The sequence below is a fragment of the Rhyacophila brunnea genome, unplaced genomic scaffold (genome assembly GCF_057557595.1).
Source record: "Rhyacophila brunnea isolate RB1 unplaced genomic scaffold, BYU_Rbru_1.0 scaffold_20, whole genome shotgun sequence".
Classification (NCBI taxonomy): Eukaryota; Metazoa; Arthropoda; class Insecta; order Trichoptera; family Rhyacophilidae; genus Rhyacophila; species Rhyacophila brunnea.
In genome coordinates, this window is record NW_028232860.1 from 20159888 (window position 1) to 20178685 (window position 18798).

Here is an 18798-nt window from a genome sequence, read left to right on the forward strand (position 1 = left end):
TAAATAGGAATTGGTTTCAGGAATAATATGTTGAATACTTAGATTATAGAAAAATATAGATAGAGCGATAGTGAGTGTTTGTTCCCGAACAGATGACGAATTTTTTCTCGCGCTTGGGTCAGCCCCACCACGCGTCCTTCACGCCCCTTTCAAGGGTTTTTCGGAAATACGTGACAGTGTGCGTGAACATTTGCTTGGCGTAGTGTTGCCAGATTTCGAATTATTTTACAAGCGATTTAATTTTATATTATATTAATAAATATTAGCAGAGTGAATTTTGGTAATACGAAATATATTTAGGTAACACACAATCTCAAAAATACGAATAATATTTATTACATTCCTATTTATAGTGTTCGGAGAAATAAAAAAAACATGTTTTCATAAAATTTTATTTATTATTAATCAAATAATACATTCAATTAACGATTCAAACATATTTGCTAAATAAATTATGTAGCTGGTACCTACCGACTTAGAAGTATAAGTAAAGAAAAATATAAAGCGTCAATTACATTGAGCTACTTTACGAGCTGTTTGTTGGGAAATTTAAAAGCGGGCGATTCAGCTACTGCGATTGTGATGATGACACACAAAACTTTCCATTCGCTGAGAAGCCACAAGCCAGCGACTATTTTGACAGAACGTAGTTCGTTTTTTCACCGGGAGGTTGCTACTGCGCAGACGCAGTAGGCCCACACGCCGGCGTGTAGCGTGTAAAGTTGACCGGCTTTCAACTTTTCTCGGTAGATTGTTTACAATCTGCTTGTTCGATGATGACACTAAGCGACTTTACAGGCAGATTGTAAATTCGGCAACAAGCAGCTCGTAAAGTAGCTCCATGTAATTGACGCATAAGTAAACACAAAAATACCACAATCTATAAAGATTTTAAAAATAGACCCATTATGATAAAAATTGGTTTATTCTGAATTTTAAATATCGAAACATTGGGTAATGATTATATTGAAAAAAAAAGAATTACAAATCTATGGATACATGCTTTTCCATCCACCACCCGCCACGTCTCAACACCCTTTCAGGCATATACCGTGGCGTAACGAACGAGAAGCATCCTTCAAAATTGTGCTGGTAGCATTCCCTTTCAACCGATGAATGGGAACACTACCAGAGGATGTGATTGGCACCCTGCTATTTAAAGCATTCTACATAAGCATGTATCGAATTTTATAAAACCAAGCTGACAGAGCTCGTTGACGAAGCCACCGTGACCGGTTAAGAACTAGGAAGTCCAATGGTCTGGAGTCTTTTGGTCATCTCCATGCGCCACATACTATTCGGAAAGAAAAAAGACGTTTACACAAATCTAGTAAATCTAAAAAAATCAGACACATAAAACAAAATTACGTAAATTTACAATCATATAGTAGGTACATCGGAGATGGCACGTTTTAAAGAGGCAAGTGTCGCGTTCGATAAATGCTGGAGAACACGTTATGAGCAGCTAACACTAAAAATGAGACATATTTAATTTAAATGCGAATAAAATATGTATTGGAATTTGCTAGGAATATAATTCTGAAAATTAAACATGAATTTTAATATAAAACGAAAATTCATATAGACATTCAAGGAATAAGAAATTATAGCCCTTGGTTTTGGATTAGTTTTTTTTTTAAATTGTCGTTTTGTATACAAGTTTTTCAACAAACTTTGACGTTTCGAAATATAGTGTGGTACTTACGAATCCGATAAATAAGTGATAAATGATATTTAAAAACTACCGCTATATTTTATACACCAGCAGCCGTAGCTGATTTATTCATACAACACGTCGCTATAGGATTTGTTTCCCGAATATCCATTTTTGTCGAAATCGACATTTTAATGCAGTTCAATTTCTTTTATCGAACTCTACCGAAATCATTTATAAAAACAATATATTTTTATATAGGAACAGAGATATTTTTTTTAAAGCCCGAATACGCCATGTTAAGTTACAATTACTCCGTGGTGTGCTCCCGAATGTCCAACTATTCGTACCTGAATATCCAAGTTAATTTCGGTCGAAAAATATCTCTGGCTGAGTGTTTATTTCCCGAATATGACTTCAGCCAATCAAACCGCGCTTACGCCGTGCATCTCGCTCCCATATTCACGCTGTCTAGCTCTAAAACAATCACGCCCACTTTCATATTTTTCGGCCGTCCGGGGACTTCTTTTAAATTTCGTCTTATTGATATTGTTTTTAACGTTACTATTGTTCTAATAGTGAATTCATCAAATTTGAAGAGATCATTCATAGCTGATACATCACTAGTTCGCCCTGAACTTACAGTAGAGTTGTGGAAGTGAGTATTTTAACCTAAATAACTGCATTTTGTTTTGATAAATGACACAAAATCCCAACGGTTATATGAATTCTACAGTATGACCCGGCAACTACTATGACGTAAAAAATAATTATTATTTCAAATTATTATTAATCAAACATTGTTTGTCTTTATTTTACTTTTAATCTAGGTATTTCTATGAAAATAAAGGCGATGCTATTATTTATTTTTGAATGTGCTGATAGTTAATTTAATTTAATATGTATGTTAGTAACTATTTATTTGGTGGATATTATATACTTAGGATATTGGTACCTACCTAATATTAGCAGCCAATGGTAATTAATTTATACATGCTATTATTTTGTGTTGTTATTCCTTACAATAGTAAATATATAATATTTATTTGGTGGTTTGTAATAAGTTTAACTGTCAATTATAGAAATATATAGATATAATAATATATAGATATATATAAATAGATTTTTTTTTTTTGGAAAAAGTATTAATATAAAATTGTTAGCAAGTACGAGTAAGTACCATCATAAGATATTGGAGAAATGACCGTGACGTCGGTTAGTAATTGAAGTAGTAGATACCTTATAATATATTTTCTCAGAAGTGATTTAAAAAATGTATGTAAGTATGTTAAATTATTAGAATGGTACATTCTTAAATCTTGTGAATTATTCGTTCAATAAAAAAATAGTTAATTACTTAACAACTATTTTATTACTTAATCCGAAAAAAAACCGAAAAAGCGATTGCCGCATGTTAATATTACATACGAACTTGGGTAATTACGATCATTAAGTATTTAAATAGTATAGGTAATTATTAACAATTATCGTGTAAATAAATATAACGTTTGAGGCGCGTACTTTTTGACCACTCAGTAATCTGTGGGCCGTGCAACAATACGCTACGGTCTTAAATCCCGAACGTCCATGTTTTGTCCCGAATATCCATTATTCTGAGAGAGCGCTTAAAATTTCCCGAATATCCACAGTGAGTACTTGTAAATAAAACGCATTTTCTGTGCATTTAATGATTTATACCAGTATGTTATTCTTGGAATCTATTCTTAGATAATGTTGCAATCATACAGTGTAGAAAGAATGATTGATACATCTACTGATATTGAAATATACGACAATGAAATTTGTTTTTCGTCTCCTGTAAAATTGACATTTGGTCTATTCGGGAAACAAATCCTATAGCGACGAACAGATAAGCTTGAATACGAAATATTAAAATATGTGTATAATATCGCAAAATGTGTAATATTATTTTAAAACAGATGAAATCAAAAATCACAAATCTGGCAACATTTTTACCCACACTTGCAGAATTCTGGCGTGTACGCAACGAAATGTAAGCTAATCAAGGAAATGATTTCAGATTACAGAATAATATAGAATAATCACTGTTTATGAAGTACTCATAAGTGGAAAGTAATCCCATCTTCCTGTTTTTGGTTCCTAGATGTGTTTTGACATCGTTTTATAGAACAAGACGGCATATTTTCCGATTTTCTTGTAGATGTTGCCGGCACAATGTCAGTTTATCGACTGACTGCCATTTTTGTGGCGTGTTGGCTATGCACTTGCTAAAACATGACTCACTAAAATCGGCTATTGCGGAGGGCTTGGTTGAATACTACAATAGCGACACTACAATTAATTTCTTAATTCAATTTCCATAAATTACTCAATAGTATTTATATTCTAATGTTTCTTTTTAGAATACACTATGGAAAAAAGTTTCGTTAGTTTCAAATTTTTAGAATAGAGCCTAGCAATATAACATAAAATTCTTCATTACAGTCAGTTTTAAAATATTTGAATTATACCGTTTGAAAACAAATATTTAGCGGTAGATGTATTCTTTTAGTATGCAACATTTTTTGCTACGATTGTTTATTTCCCATATATCCCGAAAACCTTTCAAGATTCAGAGTATCTCAGTCTTCGTAAGTCATGTTAATATTGACTGGATTGTTGTACTTTTAAATTAATATAAAGTAACAATATGAGATTTGTGTGTTTTGTTTATTCTGAATTTTACAACAGTTTGAAAGCATACCCAGTTGTCGCCTACCGCGAACACGTGTGCCGCACTGTTGGAAAGAAGGCCAACCAACCGAATGGCGGGAGGAGGCCGTCGCTGTCTGCCCGTGTCTACCCAAACTACCTACCTACCGAGCTATAAGCGGCCGCTCTATACCTATCTACCTACCTATTTCTACCATTACATTACCAACCTAGCGATGTTGTACCCACGGGCTACCAACACGACGGTATTCTTCGTACATATACCCGATGAATATACAGGGCGGTCCGAATAAAATATTCACATCACTACACCAATGGTACCTATTTGAAAAAAATAGATTCTCTACTTAAGCAATTTCTAAATATTTCTGTAATAGAGATTTTACTGCTATTTCTATCATTTTAAAATTATCACGTACCAATTATTAAATTATTATACTTATTGTGACACCCTAGCGGAGGTTTGCCACCATAAAGGCGATCGTAGCTTTGTTATCTTCTACCCTGAACAGTTCAGTAGAGCTGCACTTGTACCGATCACAGGGGTTCTTAAGCCACGAAATGCGGCGTTGTCCTCTGCTACATTATCTAGTTTAAAAAAAATCTGGATAGGTACACATTGGTACTTACTCTTCCAATTCTCAAATATACTTGTAAATACATTACATGCCCATGTATTATATGTATATAATCCGTAATTCATCATTCAATTATTATGAATTGTTAACGAAAACTTGAAACCGCTATTATCGATCTTTATCACTCGAAGTTATAAATATATTACTTACTATAATTTTCTTTGACAACGAGTCTAAACTGGTTTGTTTTGAATGTTTTTACGCTGCTGGCATTTCTTTAAAAATAATATTTAAAATTAAATTAAAAAATAATAATAACCGTTTTCGTTAAATCGTTTTGCAATTCTAATACTTATAGTGCAGTATGTATTAATTACTCTTCAACATAATATACCTACTTACATATTAATGTTAGTCATGACGGGTAAAACAAAAGGGGTAAAGTAGTGCGAGATTGTCTACAACTGTGGAGAAACCCTGGAAAATACAACGACGGCGGGCCAGTTTCCAGATTGTGACGTTCAAGGACACTGAGAAACAAAACGTGGATTGATTGATTCAATTATATTCAATACCATAACACGTGATTCTAAAAAAAAAACAGATTTTCTTTATATAATTCATCAATGTACCGCTTCTCCTTTTATTCACCCGGTATTTCTCACTGCCAACCTTACGATATTGTGTACCCACTCCTACCAACACACTCAACCGATAATACTTTTCCACACGAATGGCATAAAATAACCTCAGGCACGAGAGGCGAGTGCGGACTTTATCTTGTTTTTGTCCCAATTTTGAAACATATTTATCCGTGGGTTTTCTTCATTTGTCTCATGCGATATTATATTGTTGACAAAAATTATTTAAAAATAGTATAGTTCTGCAGCGAATTTACGATTCGGGCGAGTTGTCGCATTGGTGGAATACTGTTTCAGCTGACTCATTTATTATACATAATATATGTCATTATTGTAATACATATAAGTTCCATTTTTAATGTCGTTATTAATCTATCCAGATATGAATTATTACTAAACAAACTATAAACAAAAGGTGATCAGTCACATTGTTGGCTTTTTTTTAATGTTAATTTTAGCAAAGAAAATCAAAAAGCTATACGTCCATATTTTGGCGCAATTGGCGACAGATTATAGTATATTTAATTGTCATACAATTAATGCTGGATCAAAATTATAGTAAAATAAATTGTAGGATTTTTATTTCAAAATGCTCACCGATATTTGTGAATTTGTTTCCTATTAATAAGTTAAATACGAGATTTTTGTTACAAATTAAAACAAAATGTAACGATCGCTCAGGCTCTCTGCGTCAAGCTATGATTACTAACACATACGTATTTCTTGATTTCGCCTTTATGCCTACGTATTTCGTACCTATATTCTGTTTACGACTTCGTATATAAAGCGACTTTTTATAAGTGAGTGCTACGTAATTTATGAACAGCTTGTTATTCGTTAAGAGAAATAATTTATACGCTGCGTCAAACTCTGACAAGTCCAATAGAGTTTACGTTTATTGACGGTATTTTGTGATAGATACAAGGAGGGAAATGTGTAATACTACAATGTTAAATTATTATTTCTCATTTTGGCGCTCACGTATTGAAAACCGTCCAATATATTATGCTTACTTCGAGTATGGAATTAGTGACAAGGAGATCTGGCTCTATAAAATATAATATTATTTATTAATTTTATAAATATATAGAAATGGAAGAAATTTATGAGTTATTATAAGTACCTATCCATTTTTAAAAAACTTTTTGATTAGGTAAGTAACCCACCTTTCAGCTAAAATCATCTGGAACCAAGAACTTAGAAGATTATTTTTTTTTCTATTTCAAATAATTTAGCACACCCATAAACAATATGGTAGACACATTTTTATATTGTATGACGTGAGATGGGTGTCAGTGGTGTCCATAGACTTCGTATGGCAATATAATATTATATTATATAGATAGGTACCTAATATAAGAAAAATAAAACTAATAAATACCTACCTACCTACCTATTCTTTCATGATTGACTTATTCCGATTTTGAATCATACCCTGCATACAATGCACGAAACTGATATAATATTTTATGGCTAATGGGTTGTCCTTTTTCAGTTTTATACTTCATTGGGAAGGTGTTGTTCAATTTATCAGAATCTTACAATATTGTGATCGATTAATTTTTGCGTAAATCCTTGAAGCCTCCAAATTTTCTTTTTTGCCATCTACTTCCTGCTAGCGAGAGTGTTGTTTATCGAAATTCAAATAATCCTTTTTGTTTTTGGTTTATTTATAATCTACATTTTTTGTCTTTGGTATTTTTGTAGCCAAGTCTCCCCTCCTCGCCACAAACCATCTACGCTCAAGTCTGCTACGGTTACACTGGCAAGTAGACTGAAATCAACTTGTTTCTACGATATAAATACTTGCGTGTTTATTTCACTCAACAATCTAGGTACATGGATATAACCAGGATAATATCTGTTCTGCAGCAAATCATGTTAACACAATCCACGCCCAATGAAATAGGATTATATTGTAATACTTGCTATTATTGGATGTCCTGCGAAAAGGTTTCACAACAGATTTTTTTATTCAGACGTTATGATAATAGATTTCTTGCCAGAAAGACTATATACAGTTCTCTATGTTGATAGGTAGCGCTTAACTGTGAAATGATTTTTACTGTTCTCACTTGTGGTATGAATATTAATTAGTTACTCAGATTATTATGAAAGATTACATTTTATTTATATTCCCAATAAAATGAAAGTAGGTATATACATCTCCATCGCCTCCCGAACTCTATAATATATGGTACATATTAAAAAAGAAAATCATTAGTTATTGACGAAATATATAATCACGGTAAACTTTGTATGTCATGTCATCATTTTCAGTAAAGCTTTTGTTTTTTTTTGTGCTTTATGAACAAAAACAAATGGAATAATGGAAGTTACTGAACTTAATATCTCTTAGTTTGAGGCATTACACAACAGCTATATAAGTAAATGATGGTATGTCGATTTCTAAAATACTAAAATCATATTTATAAATGAATGATCTTGTTCATTATTCTGTAATGAGTTACAATTTACGAGACTGTCACACTGTAAACATCTCCTCAACCCTACCTATACCGTTGACACATATTTGTCGAGAATTATCCTTGAAGATAGGTAGGTACAGTTTTTCATCACCTTTATAAATCCAATCGCTGAACATATTATTTAATATTTTTACCGTTAAGTTAACTTTGGACCGTCTCTCAAATGTATTTTTATTAAATCAACTGGAGTAGGTAGCGAATTCATTTGATATGATACATTTAATGTTCACCAATAGCTTTGCCCGTGTAAACGCGCTTGATACCTATAGTGAGTATGCATACACGCACACTGGATTGATTATAGTGTATGCATGTATGGGTACGTAGCCTTCGGGTCTACGAATACAGAATGAAAAAAAACTTTCAAAAAGTAAAACAGCTGAAGAGAGAGTCTCCGACGTTTTCGCATCGGCAGTTGTCGACCGACTGTCGAATTTTCTCAAATGATAATGTCGCGATCCAGCACCCCATGTGGAAAAATAATGATAATAAAAACAATTTGAATGGAGGAAAATTTATGCGACAGCGCGGGAAATCCTCAGTTTGACGTTTCGAACGACTTCGGACCATAGACATTTTAGATAGGTAAACAAACATAGACGATTATTAAATTTATTATTCGACAGCCGCGCATTGTCGGCGAACTTCAGAACTATTTTATTTGTAATATGTCACATTTAATTAATGCGGTTATTGCCACGATATTTATACTGAACTTTGTTGTATTTTTGCTACCTTACTTACTACCTATCTATGTACTTTTTTTAAAAATGATTAGTGACGTTATACTGACGTATTTGCTTTTAACCACACGCATTTGCGTAGGTATTGTACATGAGCGGTTATCCCTCAGCCGCAGGAGTCGCCGGTATTAAAAAGTAGCAGACAGTAGCCTCAAAGAGTTCTAGTCAATTTCAAGTTATTGGATTCTGTGTTTCGTATTGAGGGTTCGTTATACATAATTATTATTTACATGTAGATCGATGTAGGTAGCCTGATTTCTGCCATTGCCCTTTTCTTAGGTATGAGCAATGACATGAGGCATTTGTTTACAATATTGATGTCTACGTTTCATGGTGATATTAGTCAATTGAGACACGTGTAGTTAGATGCTTATTTTATGCACAGCAACTGCTTCATAAATACAAAAATTTCGCAGTTGTCGCAGGTTGCTGCTAGCTTCCGCGTTCGAATGAACCGTTAATAGTTTCTAAAAAGTCTCTTAAAAACAACTTATATGCGTTGGTACATCTCTACTAAAATAGCTTAACGTAGATTTTTACCAGCTGGCATAAAAATAATTAAAATTATTCTAACACTCCCATTATATTGGCTGCTTCCAGTGATGACTGTCGAAAGTTGTGCCTCAATGACATTGAGCTACTTTACAAGCTGCTTGTTGGCGAATAAACAATCTGCTTGTATATTCCACCCAGTGTCATCATCTACCAAGCTAATAAGCGGATTGTAAACAATCTACCGAGAAAAGTTGAAAGCCGGTCAACTTCACACGCTACACGCTGGCGTGTGGGCCTACTGCGTCTGCGCAGTAGAGCGATTGTAGCGACCTCCCGGTAAAAAAACGACCTACTCAATACGTCCTGTCAAAATAGTATCAAAAATGACGGTTTCAACTCCGCTAGCTTGTTGGCTTCTGAGCGAGTGGAAAGTTTTGTGTGTCATCACAATCGCACTAGCTGACACGCCCGCTTTTAAATTCGCCAACAAGCAGCTTGTATAGTAGCTCAATACCATTGAGGCATTAGCGCATCCCTGTGCAAGATTCAAAACCTGTTTGGCTACAACAGAATAATATACTCTATTGGAGATACTCAAAGCTAGAAAGACAACGCATATTTTTATTGTTCTCACCATCGGGTTCATGAAATTGTCCTTCGCTATGGCGAGTCAACGGCAGTTGTGGGCTGTAGCGTATCTCCTGACATGGTGGTATAAACATGTCAAATAGGTTAGTTTGGAATATTTTTAGGTAGGTATGGCGATAATCTTTTCTGATGACCTGTTGATTTCATTACCTACGTACGAGCTTTCGAGAAATTTTAATTATTATGAAACCTTGTATAGTGTAACAAGTAACAACTTACTGTCAGAAGGGATTTTCGTGGAAAGGAAATCAATTCATACCGGCCGTGCAATAAGACGGAAGTTACCGCTGGTCACCGGCGATAGTGATAATAAAAAAAGACGAAAAGAAGCAGAAGATATTATGTAACCGATAACGTTATAAATTGCCAACAATGCCGTCTGGTAAAACGAAGAATAACTCCATATTATTTACCGTTCGCAGTTTCCTATCACAGCGCGGCGTGACGTATTTATTGTCTGTGGAGATCGGAGCCTGCGATCGGAACTAATCGAAAAGTGAACGAATCAACTCGTTCACGATTCAGGAAGCGAGTTTGTGTTATGGCCATTGTATGTAGATAATATAGGAAGTGCCTGCTCTCTCGCTGATACATGCGGTCTGTTCACTGACATATGGATTGGGGGTAGGGCGAGGGGCAAGGCCGCCGACACACGTTACTCCTTGCATGTAATTCGGCGGGAAAGCGCGCCTGTTGCTGCCAACTTAACCTATATACCTATTTCAATAATGGTGTTATTGAATGACAGCCGTCGGCCGGCGCCTCATGTCGATCGTTTCACAATGTTGTGAGCGATGCACTCACTATTTTACTGAGTTTTCACGGAGATGCGACTGCGATTCAGCGTCGCATTTCTTTATTAAATTTGGCGTCAATGCGGATGACTTTTAATAAGTCATACAGATATTATAGTAGACAGGTTGTCTATATTTTGTTGTTTTCAAATCTTGAAAAAAGAATGCTTAATATGTATTTGAGGACGCATCCTCAAAATTCCTTGGAGTGACCGGGTGACAAGTAATGTTGAAGTTCTCAATCGAACGGGGAAGGACCGAGAAGTTCTACGTAGTATCAAAACTAGGAAACTACAGTACCTCGGCCACATTATGAGAGGAACTTGTCATTCATGAAAGATCAATGGTAAGCGTAGCAGAGGACGGCGCCGTATTTCGTGGCTTAAGAACCTCCGTGATTGGTACGAGTGCAGCTCCACTGAACTGTTCCGGGTAGCAGATGACAATGCTAAGATCGCTTTGATGGTAACCGACCTCTGCTAGAGGATGGCACAATAATAAGAATATATATTTTATGTTACAAAACTAAATAGTCTGTAATTATAACCAATATTAGATATGTATAATCTGTGTGTATAGGCACCACACAATGACATTAGAGCTGATTAATAAGTTAGAAATGCGAAAGTCAGGCATTCATTGATTGGATGGAGGATAAGTCGTGAAAATGTAAAACTCGTGTATGTACATCGTTTGTTCAGGTTGAAGACTGATAATAATTGTTGAGTGTGGTAGATCACTGCTAGTATTGATACTGGATAGTAGAGCACAGCCTACTTGAATACTTATACCAATACTTTGAAACCAGCTTTGGTTTTTGGACTCAATGACGGTCAGGTCATAAAATGCAATAAATACAATGCCCGTTGAATGTTCTCAAATATTACCAATATTAATTGTGAGTTTCGTTTACGTGACAAAATTTATGATACAGATGTAGGTAACTGTATTAAAAAGATATCTCATCTCATAGGTATTTCTCCACACTAGAGAATTATACCTTCTTACAGCCACACGCATAAGGTAACCCACTTCCTTTATTTTTGTGTTCCCCGGTGTGCACGTATAAGACTTTCATACGGTCATTTTTCTCGTATCGACTTGGGTCGTTTTCTTTCATCTTTTTAGATTTTCGGGCACGATGTAAAAGCCATTTTAATGTTTTACTGGCGTGGCAAAGTGCACTTTCACACAGGCATGTGCGTACTAGAGCAAAAGAGTAAACTCAAACCTTATCCGATAAGTTATAAAACCTCTTTAAATACTTATAAAACTATGAATTATTCATTTATTTGTATAGTAAGATTAGTAAAAATTAGTTATTCCTATGTATCTATTAAATCAATGTTGTGTGTGTTACGTTGCCTTGGTAACGTAACCTACATATCTCAATGTTTCTATAGAATATGCTCTGACTAAGTTGAAACCGAAAATATATTTGAAAAGTACTTATTGTAATTTAATTCGCATACGACCGTCCGCTCTCCACCGAAGCCGCAATAAAAGTGAACCGATTACGTCACTGATCACTTTCATTGATTACCATAGACATTATCCGTACACCGGTATAAGCATTCTCATTTCCATCGTAATTGAAATTAAACCTCTGTGACACGAACGATAAAGAAAAACCTCTGTACGGAAAAGGACAGAGCGAGGAATTTTCTTGTCTATGTCCGCTGAAAAGGAAAGAACAAGTGGCAAGTAAACTGCGCTCGGGGCGTGCGGGATAATAGCGGTATAGGGGTTAACAACTATTGTGTTGAGCGGGTCAGAATCGATGCGTATATTGATACTACACTCTTACACGTGATGGAGGCAATTAAAATTCATCTGGGAGGGCGGCGGGACGCGTCTTTGAATGTCCGTAGGCACATCATAGGAAGTAAGCCGCAGAGCCGCGCAGTGGTTCTGCAGTAATTTTATTCGTATTGTCAGTATGTTTGGTGTGAAAAATATGCAACTAGAAGATCAATCATAACGTAAGACAAATTCGTTTAGTATATTGCATATTATATTACATTATGTCAGCTTACCGAAGGAACCAGGATGGTTACGATATAAAAGTTTTTAATATACTCAACCATTTACTGGAGCAGTTCTATCATTCTTCTTCTCAGTTCATGTCCATTCATTTATGCTGTAGTGCTATAGACAGTTACGTTGTCGGTTAAGATGTTGGGAAATGAAATCTTCACATTGTTTCCTGTGAGTTCGGCTGAAATTAAACAGATAACTCTTCTAAATCATGCTGCATCACTAACACATTTGATGCCACAGAAGACGATAGTTCAAGAGAAAATGCATAGATCAATGACCCTGAGTCGAATTAATGTGATTCAGACAAATCTGAAACCGAATCCGAAAAAAATCAGATTCTGGAGGAAAATATACATTATTTAAATAATACATATACGTTATTCTTCTTCCGGGCGCTACAACCTTGTGTGGGTCTTGACCTCCTCCAACATCTGCCTCCATCCAGGTCTGTCCAAAGCCGCTTCCCTCCAGTTTAGGACGCCCAAGATCTTTAAATCTGACTTTACACAATCCCTTCATCTTGTACGAGGTCGACCAGGTTTTCGTTTGCCTTCCGGATTCCTGATTGTCAGTTACTTTGTCATACATGACTTGTCCAGCCTGTGTACACATGGCATAGCCATCTAAGACAGCCCAATTTGTTAGACTGAAATGTGCCTGAAGCGTACAGCTCGTAATTGTATCTTCATCTCCACCCCAACTGTGTGTCATTGCTGGTTCCGAAGATACCACGCAGTATACTCAGCTCAAATGTGCCCAACACACTTTCCATGCCTTTAGTCATGTACCAGGCCTCCGAGCCATACATGACAACTAGTATTACTAGTGTTGTGTACAAGATCCATTTCAAATTTCGGTTGGAACGTAGAACTTTCATTAATTAGACCAAAGTGACATTGTTATTACCTAGCGTCCTAGCACAATAATTCTTATTTTATAATATATACGTAAGTACTGTTTGTTTATTGTTATTGTTTGGCTTTCATATTCGTAGTAAAGTTGGTACGATGGTATTACGAATAAGGACGCCTCTTAAGAAGGATGCAATACGGTAGGTAGTGTATGTCCTGCGTATTTAGAATCACCCAGTTTGTATCTCGGATCCGGATTGACATAGGTCACTGCGTCGCGATTTAGGACCACTGCCCTAACGCGATTTACGGCGTCTTCGCTTGCATTCCCCGCGTCGCTTTGTGCGGTTCGCGGCCCGTGTAGTTGCAGAATGGCGAAACACTGCGAATCTGCGGCGAGGAGCATAGTACACAACACAACATAATTGGTCTGGTAGGTCAGCGATCTCGTTTTGCGAGCACGTGGCCGCGACACGTAGATACGTACTACAACTCTATAACCACTACGGGCTAGTAACTCACCGGCCTGTCACTTTGCCTTTGACGCATTTCCGCTACACGCCGGGACGTAAAAATCGCCGCGCGGCTATTTTTAGACGGCCCATTTGAATGCGGTCCTAATAATATTTACATTTACACTATGACCTTCACTCATATTTTGATTTATTCACCTCTGCACCTACATACTGTCATCTCGCCTATGAATAGGGAGTCTCCTCAATAGATGTAAATTAAATTGATAATTATTATTACACCACCGACATAATATTATTATGAACACTTACGGACATGATAGGCATGATATGATTACTGACTTGACAACTGGGCGCCAGGACAATTGGGCGCCGCACTGTCGAATGAAATAAATGGACGTTTGTTACGATTTTATACAAAAAGTAGACGAGGAATTTTAATCAGTTTCTATCTATAGTGCGAAAACATCTTCTTGGCTACGTGTTAAAACTGTAAACTAACATGCTCCGCCCATTTTTAACCGCACTTCCATTATAAACTAACAAGCTCCTCCCATTTAGTAAACAACAGCGCCTAGAAGCGTAGCCAAGAACATGTTTTCGCACAGTACTACTTTTTCTTTTGCTCTTATCATGCCTGATGCTTCATGTAAATTAAAAGAACCTCCTTTTTGTTGGAACTTACGTAATTTAAATAATAGTGAATCTTCTGTATTCATTAATATTTCCTGACTTCTTCGATTTTGTTATTTTGGGCTAGAATGTACGTTTACTAATAATTACAAATAAGATTTGCTTGTTAGTACCTACAACAAAGCATGTCACTTCGTAAACACGAATATCATTGTCGCTCTCCTCGACATAACATTTATGGACGTAGCCTTCATGACTGAGGATCCTGGCCAAGCCGGTCATCCTGATGCCGAATTTGCAATCATCTTTCTCTATCATCAGAATTCTATAATTTCTTCTCCTGGTCACTCCACATCATTGGCATTCGCCCTTTGCCATTTTTACTTAGCACACCTCTTTCTTTAAGCACTAAGGTGCATGGTTGTTACACCAGTCCGGTGCAGCATAGCTTCGGGACAAGGAAGCGTGGCACTAAAATCTTTTAATTCTGACACGTTTATAGCGTCATGGAAGGCGACCGTGTACAAACCGCGACTGCATATAGGTACATGGCGGGTGGAGATGGGGTAACTCAAATCAAATCACTCCCTAAAACAATAAACCCTTCCATACATAGTAAGTGTATATTGATAGAAAGAATATTTCAATAGTAATATACAATATTATCGCAGTTGTCCTGAAAAAATTGCACATTACGAAAAATATATCAGAAGAATGGGCATACATGAGCATATTAGCATGTGGTAAATTCCGCTTAATAAACTTTAAAGATTAAATGTCACTGCTAGAATAGGAAAGTGTAACTGAGCAATGTCAATGTTGTCAACACAGCCGAAATAAAGTAGTTTAGATATTTGAATTTTAGAGAAAAGTATTGTTTAAATAGCAGCAGTATGCATGTAGATTATTATGTAAACATTTCTTGTATTGATAAAATGACTGAGAATGTTGTGAGTGCGTAAACGTTACAAATCTTGTTTAACTGAAAACGCGACTGCTAGAATAACCCGCTAAAAGCTTTATAATATCTGAAGATTTCCTCAATATTGTTACTTGCCTTTATTTTATACAAATCGCGTAAGTATGTATATTAGTCATGTTAATAATAAAATTATGTATGTCTGCTGTATTCCCGACATTATTTTTTTTTAACTTTTTTATCAGTAAGTATGTCTCGGTTTTATCGCTGTCAATGCTTGCTTATCAGTGTTATTTTATCATTCGATTCACCGAAGTCAAAATATAATAATATGTAGGTATTATCATATTTGAAATATGTGTGAACACGGGGGAAATTATTTATGACAATGAGTTTTATAATTTATGCTAATGTATGACAAAACTCGGACATTTCGCAGACAAAAAGGCGCCAAACTAATGCCATATCTGTCATAATATAATATTAACATATAATAACATATTATACCGAAAATTCAGTGTGTCAACGTTTTAAATTAGTCATAGCTATCTATTTAGTAATCATATTTATTCAATTGACGATTATTTTAATATATTTACATTTATTAAGAAAATATCTAAGCATCTGGTTTATACCTATTATTGATCCAAATTATGTATATCATTAATTTTAACACAAAAAGCTGAAAGGTCAATGGTCTTTTATTACCTACCTATTTTATATTATATTTGGTACTGTTCGGTTATACGGAATACAGCGGAAAACGCATTTTGAAAATAGCCGATAAACTAGATTATTTGTTAGGTTAACCTAACCAAACCTAACCTAAACTAACCCAAACTAACAAATAATCCAGTTTATCGGCTATTTTCAAAATGTGTTTTCCGCTGTATTCCGTATAACCGAACCGTACCTTATATTTTATTTAACGAAAAATTGTAATATATAAGCACGGTAAATAATAGAATAGTTCTGATAAGTGCACACCTGTCACCTACCATCCACAAAATGTTGAAAAATGCATGCAGATGATACCTACGTTTATTATGAAAGAAGATGCAAGTAGGGTACTTAGTAAGGCTAATGAATTAATCAGCTACATATTCGTTTCTAGGCAAATTCACTCTTGTGATCTGAGATAAGGTTAAGGTCACACTAAGATAACACAGCTTTAAACTAGAGTGTTATATTATAAAATAAACATAAAATAATGTTTTTCAATGCTAAGATTAGGAATTATGTAGGTACATTAACAATTAATAACAGTTTGTAGGTAATCACGTAAATTGTAACCAAAATGAGGTGTCAACAGGAGGACACCATTGTCTTTTGTATTGACAATTAAACATTTCGATGCTGTCAATGCAAAGAATTCAAACCATACTTTCGATATGACGTGTGTGTTGTATTTCAAAAGGTCCGTTTGATTTCCTTTGCAAGCGATAAAGTAGGTTCAATCTCTTCGATAATATCGCAGTCTGCATTACCGACCCTGCGTCAATAAATAATAGTATCTGAGATTCACACCTCCTGTAATGGGCGGCGGACAACCCAATCAATCACGCAGACTCATTTAAAATATGAAATAGCGGGCGCAATTTGGCGGCGCGGGCGGTCGTAATAACGGCACGTCTCGTGAACTGCCACTACACCACGTGGAGTTAACCATAACAATAACAGCTGTTGAATAATTTATAATATCAACAAGCAATAATAATATTTTCGTGCCGGTGCGATTTCATTGCTTGATTTATCGCCGCATCGTTGAGTCGGTTGATTTGGCGCGCGATCGCTTATAGCAGGGCGGATGAATGATCTTGCATGCGTATCGGTAGGGTTGCCAACGTTCGAGATTCAATTTAATTTTTATCTCCAATCGCCGCGATACAATTGACGTTGGTTATACATGATCAAAAGTTATCTTTTTAAAGACTTTCACCGCAATCTACACAACTCTTTTAGTCGGATTAAAACATTGTACCTACCTATATTAAATTATTCGCTGTCAGTGGTTTATCACAAGTAGGTAGAGCGAGGAATGATGGTTTATAAACAAAAGAGGGAATGAATATTTCTGACATCAAATATTCGGTGTTTTATTAGGGAGATATTATAATAAAGAATACTTTTATACATTTTTTGTAATCGGAGAAAAAAAATTCTCTTATCAGCATATTGCAATATAATGACAAAACTGAAATGAGATAGCTACATAGATGCGAAGACCAGACAGTAATGATGTTCATGTATCTCTAAATTGGTTTTTAGCTACATATACCCACCTAAATGAAAAATGACGCGTATTTAAGAATAATAAATGTATGTCAACCTTATTAACAGCAGATTAATTTTTAAAACAATTTAATCAATGCCATTACACGTTTGATTATCTACCAAATGATAATTCGAAATACCTAAGATGATTAAAATATCGTTTATTTTCATTTTTGGCACTGTCCGGAGTGTTTAACCGTACCCTTAGCCACCTCAATCATACTCATTTTCCATAATATTTAATTTCATAATATTATACTTCAACAAGCTGAATAAATTAATATTATTATTAACCAATCCCCACTGTGACTGATATAATCCCATACAGTCAGTTCATTTAAAAAAATATATTAAATAATATTTCATTGTATTAGTTCATTATGACTAATGTTCATTAGCATATTTGATTAAATAAACGGGCTATGATTAATAAATATTATAAAATAATCACTATGTTAATATATTCATTTTACAACATAGACGTCAAAAAGTGTCATTTCTAATGACAGGTTTACAATCTATGTATATGGTTTTATTGTCTATTTGAATTATGAACAAGATTTTATAGTAGTCTGATAGTTTTTCATGAATGGTCGTTTCTCGTCTTCAAGACAGGTTGCCATCCTTCTCGTAATTGTTACCAACGCAATAATAATAAAATAATATTATATTCCAGTCGCGGTCGGAAGTTGTAAATATGTAAAGTGGCGCCTTGTAACAAATATTGGAACTAACTTTTTTTTTTAATGAAAAATCTCCCATTTACGAAATATACCTATATCTAATCTATTGGGTATAGTACGATAGCATTACCTAGCTAGATATAAAGATATTCATTTATTAATATGTATACACCTATACATACATATTAT

The 18798-nt window shown here is 35.1% G+C and overlaps 1 protein-coding gene and 1 long non-coding RNA gene across 3 annotated transcripts in view; one reads left to right on the forward strand and one right to left on the reverse strand.

Annotated features, from left to right (window-relative positions):
* The window catches only part of LOC147071352 (uncharacterized), a 139388-nt gene that overhangs the window by 14653 nt on the left and 105937 nt on the right, over nt 1-18798 (forward strand). The window lies entirely within an intron of this gene.
* On the reverse strand, nt 379-4557 carry LOC147071353 (uncharacterized). The gene is made up of 2 exons (XR_015070800.1): nt 4380-4557; nt 379-1294 (listed from the first exon to the last, which is right to left on the reverse strand). It is a non-coding gene; the product is annotated as an uncharacterized LOC147071353 (long non-coding RNA).